General features: G+C 50.1%; 1 gene segment (V, D, J or C); it reads left to right on the plus strand.

Moving 5' to 3' along the window:
- The window catches only part of LOC147525792 (Ig mu chain C region-like), a 63,481-nt gene that overhangs the window by 13,875 nt on the left and 41,749 nt on the right, over positions 1-7,857 (plus strand).

A 7,857-nucleotide genomic window follows, 5' to 3' on the forward strand; every position in this document is an offset into this window, starting at 1 on the left:
CCAACCAAACCCAACCCAACCAAACTCAACCCAACCCAACCAAACCCAACCAAACCCAACCCAAGTCGACCCAACACAACCAACCCAACCAAACTCAACCAACTCAAACCAATTTCACCCCAAATCCGGGCACGTTTTGCCCCTTTACGGCCAATTCACCCCAAATCTGGGAACGTTTTGCCCCTTTAGGCCAAATTTACCCCAAATCTGGAAACATTTTGCCCGTTTATGGCCAATTTTGCCCCAATCTGATCACGTTTTGCCCCTTCGGGCCAATTTTACCCCAAATCCGGGCACGTTTTGCCCCTTTGGGCCAACTTTGCCCCAATCTGATCACGTTTTGCCCTTTGGGCCAATTTTACCCCAAATCTGGGAACGTTTTGCCTCTTTGGGCCAATTTTGACCCAATCTGATCACGTTTTGCCCCTTTGGGCCAAATTTACCCCAAATCTGGAAACATTTTGCCCCTTTACGGCCAATTCACCCCAAATCTGGGAACGTTTTGCCTCTTTGGGCCAATTTTGCCCCAATCTGATCACGTTTTGCCCCTTCGGGCCAATTTTACCCCAAATCCGGGCACGTTTTGCCCCTTTACGGCCAATTCACCCCAAATCTGGGAACGTTTTGCCCCTTTGGGCCAAATTTACCCCAAATCTGGAAACATTTTGCCCCTTTGGGCCAAATTTACCCCAAGTCCGGGCACGTTTTGCCCCTTTACGGCCAATTCACCCCAAATCTGGGCACATTTTGCCCCTTTGGGCCAATTTTACCCCAAATCTGGGCATGTTTTGCCCCTTTGGGCCAAATTTACCCCAAATCTGGAAACATTTTGCCCCATTGGGCCAATTTTACCCCAAATCTGGAAACGTTTTGCCTCTTTGGGCCAAATTTACCCCAAATCTGGAAACATTTTGCCCCTTTGGGCCAATTTTACCCCAAATCTGGAAACGTTTTGCCTCTTTGGGCCAAATTTACCCCAAATCTGGAAACATTTTTCCCCATTGGGCCAATTTTGCCCCAATCTGATCACATTTTGCCCCTTTGGGCCAAATTTACCCCAAATCTGGAAACATTTTGCCTCTTTGGGCCAATTTTACCCCAAATCTGGCACATTTTGCCCCTGCAGTACCAATTTCACCCCAAATCTCGGCAAAATTTGGCACATTATGGATTTTCTAGGCCCCAAATCTGGGTTTTTAACCTTTTATGACCAATTTTGGCCAAACGTTGAGATGTTTTTCCCATTTTTGGTCCTTTCTGATCAGATTTCGGGGATATTTTTCCATTTTAGGACGATTTTTGGGGTGGGGGAGGGACGAGCTCCACCCATGGCACCGCGGTGGAGGAGGGGCCCGTGCCGGGGGGTTTTTGTGCCCCCCGGTGTCACCGTGGGTGCTGCTGGTTGGGGTGCTGCTCACGGTGGTGCCGGCGGTGCCAAAAACGGCGGTGGGGGGGAGGGGTCTGAGCTGGGCTCCCGCCGGCGGCTGCGCCCGGGGGGGCCTTTCCCGGGGGACCCGCCCCCGCTGGTGCCCTCTGCCCCTTCCCGGCCGCTGCCGCAGCCACCGAGGGGAAGTTTGGGCCCTTCTGGGGCCTTTTCGGCACCAAACGTGCCGCTGGGGTTGGGTTGGCGGCTCTTGGGGGGCAAATCGGGGCGTCTTTGGCCCTTTTTGGCCCTTTTGTAGGAAATATGGACACGTTTTGCCCAATTGAGTCAGTTTTCTCCAAATCGGGGCTCGTTTTGGCTCTTTGGGCCAAGGTTGACCCAAATCTGGTCACACTTTGGCTCTTTGGGGCCAGTTTGGACCCAAATCTGGGAGTCCTGTTGCTCTGTTGGCCATTGTTGACCCAAATCTGGCCAAGCTTGGCTCGTTGTGCCAGTTTTGGCCCAAATCTGGGCGTGGTTTGGCTCTTTGGACCATTGTTGACCCAAATCTGGGAATGTTTTGCCACTTTGGTTTGATTTTGACCCAAATCTGGCCACGTTTTGGCTCTTCTGCCTGATTTTGACCCAACTTGGGGTGTTCTTTAGGTCTTTGGGCCAATTTTGACCCAAATCTTGGTGTTCTTCTGCTCTTTGGGGACATTTTGACCAAATCTGGGTCCAATTTGGCTCTTTGGGCCATTTTTGACCAATTCTTGGAGCTCTTTGGCTCTTTGGACCATTGTTTACCCAAATCTGGCCACGATTGACACAAATCTGGGAATTCTTTGGCTTTTTGGTTCAATTTCAACCCAAATCTTTGTGCTCTTTGGCTCTTTGTCCTATTTTTGACCCAAATCTGGGCATACTTTGGCACTTTGGCCTAGTTTTGACCAAATCTGGCCATATTTTGACTCTTTGGACCATTTTTGATTCATATCTGGGCATGCTTTGGTTCTTCTGCCTAATTTTGACCCAACTCTGGGTGTTCTTTAGGTTTTAGGACCATTGTTGACCCAAATCTTCATGTTCTTTGGCTCTTTGGCGACATTTTGACCCAATCTGGGCACCATTTGGCTCTTTGGGCCATTTTTGACCCAATTCTTGGAGCTCTTTGGCTCTTTGGACCATTGTTGACCCAAATCTGGCCATGATTGACCCAAGTCTGGGCATTCTTTGACTCTTTGGGTACATTTGAACCCAAATCTTTGCTCTTTTTGGCTCTTTGGTGAATTTTGCATCCAACCTGGGTCTCTTTTTCCTTTTTGGTCCGTTTTTGGGGTGCAGGAGGGATGAGGTTGGGCGGGGGCCGTGCCGGGGGGTTTTTGTGCCCCCCGGTGTCACCGTGGGTGCTGCTGGTTGGGCTGATCACGGTGGTGCCGGCGGTGCCAAAAACGGCGGTGGGGGGGAGGGGTCTGAGCTGGGCTCCCGCCGGCGGCTGCGCCCGGGGGGGCCTTTCCCGGGGGACCCGCCCCCGCTGGTGCCCTCTGCCCCTTCCCGGCCGCTGCCGCAGCCACCGAGGGGAAGTTTGGGCCCTTCTGGGGCCTTTTCGGCACCAAACGTGCCGCTGGGGTTGGGTTGGCGGCTCTTGGGGGGCAAATCGGGGCGTCTTTGGCCCTTTTTGGCCCTTTTTTTTAGGAAATATGGACACGTTTTGCCCAATTGAGTCAGTTTTCTCCAAATCGGGGCTCGTTTTGGCTCTTTGGGCCAAGGTTGACCCAAATCTGGTCACACTTTGGCTCTTTGGGGCCAGTTTGGACCCAAATCTGGGAGTCCTGTTGCTCTGTTGGCCATTGTTGACCCAAATCGGGCCAAGCTTGGCTCGTTGTGCCAGTTTTGGCCCAAATCTGGGCACGTTTTGGCTCTTCTGACCATTGTTGACCCAAATCTGGGCATGTTTTGGCTCTTCCAGTCAATTTCAACCCAAATCTTGGTGCTCTTCGCCTCTTTGTCTTATTTTTGGCCCAAATATGGCCATATTTTGGCACTTTGGTTTGGTTGGACCCATATCTGGCCATATCTTGGCTCTTTGGACCATTGTTGACCCAAATCTGGCCACGATTGACCCAAATCTGGCCATTTATTGGCTTTTTGGGTCAATTTCAACTCAAATCTTTGAGTCTTTGTCGCTTTGTCCTATTTTTGACCCGAATCTGGGTACACTTCGGCACTTTGGTTCAGTTTTGACCCAAATCTGGCCGTACTTTGGCTCTTCTATCCAGTTTTCCTCAAAATCCCAGCAAACTTTGGATCTTTGAACCATTTTTGACCCAAATCTGGGCACGCTTTGACGCTTTGGGCCAATTTTGACCCAAATCTGGGCATATTCTGGCTCTTCTGGCCATTTTGACCCAAATCTTGGCACTTCTGGCTCTTTGTCATATTTTTGACCAAAATTCTGGATATAATTTTGCTCTTTGGGTCATTCTTGACCCCAAAATAAATTTTACCCCAAAATAATGATTTTTTTTCACTTTTGGGGCACGTCCAGCAGGAAGTCGAAGGACCTTTTGCCTTTTCACACCGTTTTTGCCCCAAAAACATGGATGTTTTTGCCGTCTACCCCCAGTTCTGCCAATCTCTAGGGATATTTTTCCCTTTTTTGGTGATTTTTGCATCCAACCTGGGTCTATTTTCCCTTTTTGGTCCGTTTTTGGGGTGCAGGAGGGACGAGGTTGGGCGGGGCCCGTGCCGGGGGGTTTTTGTGCCCCCCGGTGTCACCGTGGGTGCTGCTGGTTGGGGTGCTGCTCACGGCGGTGCCGGCGGTGCCAAAAACGGTGGTGGGGGGGAGGGGTCTGAGCTGGGCTCCCGCCGGCGGCTGCGCCCGGGGGGGCCTTTCCCGGGGGACCCGCCCCCGCCGGTGCCCTCTGCCCCTTCCCGGCCGCTGCCGCAGCCACCGAGGGGAAGTTTGGGCCCTTCTGGGGCCTTTTCGGCACCAAACGTGCCGCTGGGGTTGGGTTGGCGGCTCTTGGGGGCAAATCGGGGCGTCTTTGGTCCTTTTTGGCCCTTTTTGTAGGGAATATGGACACGTTTTGCCCAATTGAGTCCGTTTTCTCCAAACTGGGGCATGTTTGGGCTCTTTGGGCCAAGGTTGACCCAAATCTGGTCACACTTTGGCTCTTTCAGGCCACTTTTGGCCCAAATCTGGGAGTCCTGCTGCTTGTTGGCCATTCTTGACCCAAATCTGGCCAAGCTTGGCTCGTTGTGCCAGTTTTGGCCCAAATCTGGGCGTGATTTGGCTCTTTGGGCCATTGTTGACCCAAATCTTGGTGCTCTTCTGCTCTTTGGGTGCATTTTGGCCCAAATCTGGGCATGTTTTGGCTCTTCTGGGCATTGTTGACCCAAATCTGGGCATGTTTTGGCTCTTCCAGTCAATTTCAACCCAAATCTTGGTGCTCTTCGCCTCTTTGTCTAATTTTTGACCCAAATCTGGCCATATTTTGGCTCTTTGGACCATTGTTGACCCAAAGCTGGCCATGCTGTGGCTCTTCTGCCTAATTTTGACTCAACTCGGGGTGTTCTTTAGGTCTTTGGACCACTTTTGACCCAAATCTTCATGTTCTTTGGCTCTTTGGGGACATTTTGACCAAATCTGAGCAAGATTTGGCTCTTTAGGCCATTTTTGACCAATTCTTGGAGCTCTTTGGCTCTTTGGACCATTGTTGACCCAAATCTGGCCATGACTGACCCAAGTCTGGGCATTTTTTTCCCTTCTTGGGTCAATTTCAACCCAAATCTTTGTGTCTTTGGCTCTTTGTCCTATTTTTGACCCAAATCTAGGTTCGCTTTGGCACTTTGGGCCATTGTTGACCCAAATCTGGCCATACTTTGGCTCTTCTATCCAGTTTTCCTCAAAATCCCGGCATGCTTTGGATCTTCAGACCATTTTTGACCCGTATCTTGGTGCTCTTTGGCTCTTTGGGCTGATTTAGACCCAAATCTGGGCATTTTTTGGCTCTTCTGGCCATTTTGACCCAAATCTTGGCACTTTTGGCTCTTCGTCACATTTTTGACCAAATTCTGGATATAATTTTGCTCTTTGGGCCGTTCTTGACCCAAATCTGGCCATGCTTTGGCAATTTGAGCTGGTTTTGACCCAAATCTGGCCATATTTTGGCTCTTTGGACCATTGTTGACCCAAATCTGGCCATGCTTTGGTTCTTCTGCCTGATTTTGACCCAACTCTGGGTGTCCTTTAGGTCTTTGGACCAATCTTGACCCAAATCTTCATGTTCTTTGGCTCTTTGGGGACATTTTGGGGAAATCTGGGCTGTGCCGGGGGGGTTTTGTGCCCCCCGGTGTCACCGTGGGTACCGGTAGTTGGAGTTATGCTGGTGATCACGGCGGTGCCGGCGGTGCCAAAAACGGTGGTGGGGGGGAGGGGTCTGAGCTGGGCTCCCGCCGGCGGCTGCGCCCGGGGGGGCCTTTCCCGGGGGACCCGCCCCCGCTGGTGCCCTCTGCCCCTTCCCGGCCGCTGCCGCAGCCACCGAGGGGAAGTTTGGGCCCTTCTGGGGCCTTTTCGGCACCAAACGTGCCGCTGGGGTTGGGTTGGCGGCTCTTGGGGGGCAAATCGGGGCGTCTTTGGTCCTTTTTGGCCCTTTTTGTAGGAAATATGGACACGTTTTGCCCTATTTAGTCTGTTTTCTCCAAATCGGGGCTCGTTTTGGCTCTTTGGGCCAACGTCGACCCAAATCTGGTCACACTTTGGCTCTTTGGGGCCAGTTTGGACCCAAATCTGGGAGTCCTGCTGCTCTGTTGGCCATTGTTGACCCAAATCGGGCCAAGCTTGGCTCCTTGTGCCAGTTTTGGCCCAAATCTGGATGTAGTTTGGCTCTTTGGGTCATTGTTGACCCAAATCTGGGCATGGTTTGACACTTTTGGACATTTTTGACCCTAATCTGGGCATGTTTTAGCTCATTGGACCATTTTTGACCCAAATCTTGATGCTTTCCTGCTCTTTGGGTGTATTTTGACCCAAATCTGGGCATGCTTTGGCTCTTCTGACCATCGTTGACCCAAATCTGGACATATTTTGGCACTTTGGTTCAGTTTTGACCCAAATCTGGCCATATTTTGGCTCTTTGGACAATCGTTGACCCAAATCTGGGCATGCTTTGGCTCTTCTGCCTAATTTTGACCCAAATCTTGGTGCTCTTTGGCTTTTTGGGCCATTCTTGACCCAAATCTGGCCATATTTTGGCTCTTCTGACCATCGTTGACCCAAATCTGGGCATGTTTTGGCACTTTGGTTCGGTTTTGACCCAAATCTTTGCGCTTTTTGGCTCTTTGGACCATTGTTGACCCAAATCTGGCCATGATTGACACGAATCTGGCCATTCTTTGGGTACATTTGAACCCAAATCTTTGCTCTTTTTGGCTCTTTGTCCTATGTTTGACCCAAATCTGGGCACAATTTGGCACTTTGGTTCGGTTTTGACCCAAGTCTGGCCATACTTTGGCTCTTCTATCCACTTTTCCTCAAAATCCCAGCATACTTTGGGTCTTCAGACCATTTTTGACGCATATCTTGGTGCTCTTTGGCTCTTTGGGCTGATTTTGACCCAAATCTGGGCATATTTTGTCTCTTCTGGCCATTTTGCCTCAAATCTTGGCGCTTTTGGCTCTTTGTCATATTTTTGACCAAAATTCTGGATATATTTTTACTCTTTGGGCCAGTTTTGACCCAACTCTGGGAGTCCTGTTGCTCTTTTGGCCATTCTTGACCCAAATCTGGCCAAGCTTGGCTCATTGTGCCAGTTTTGGCCCAAATCTGGGCAGGGTTTGACACTTTTGGACATTTTTGACCCGAATCTTGATGCTCTTCTGCTCTTTGGGGACATTTTGACCCAAATCTGGGCATGCTTTGGCTCTTCCAGTCAATTTTATTCCAAATCTTGGTGCTCTTAGGCTTTTTCTCCTATTTTTGACCAAAATCCGGGCATGCTTTAGCGCTTTGGCTCGGTTTTGACCAAATCTGGCCATATTTTGGCTCTTTGGACCATTGTTGACCCAAATCTGGGCACGGTTGGACTCTTTTGGACATTTTTGACCCAAATTTGTTGCTCTTTGGCTCTATGGGTGCATTTTGACCCAAATCTGGACACGATTTGGCTCTTCCAGTCAATTTTATTCCAAATCTTGGTGCTCTTTGGCCCTTTGTCCTATTTTTGACCCAAATCTGGACATTCTTTCGCACTTTGGTTTGGTTTTGACCCAAATCTGGCCATATTTTTGCTCTTTGGACCATTGTTGACCCAAATCTGGGCATGCTTTGGTTCTTCTGCCTAATTTTGACCCAACTCTGGGTGCTCTTTGGCTCTTTGGGCCATTTTTGACCAATTCTTGGAGCTCTTTAGATCTTTGGACCATTGTTGACCCAAATCTGGCCATGATTGACCCAGGTTTGGGCATTCTTTGACTCTTTGGGTACATTTGAA

This window comes from Tauraco erythrolophus, unplaced genomic scaffold (genome assembly GCF_009769465.1).
Source record: "Tauraco erythrolophus isolate bTauEry1 unplaced genomic scaffold, bTauEry1.pri scaffold_68_arrow_ctg1, whole genome shotgun sequence".
NCBI lineage: Eukaryota > Metazoa > Chordata > Aves > Musophagiformes > Musophagidae > Tauraco > Tauraco erythrolophus.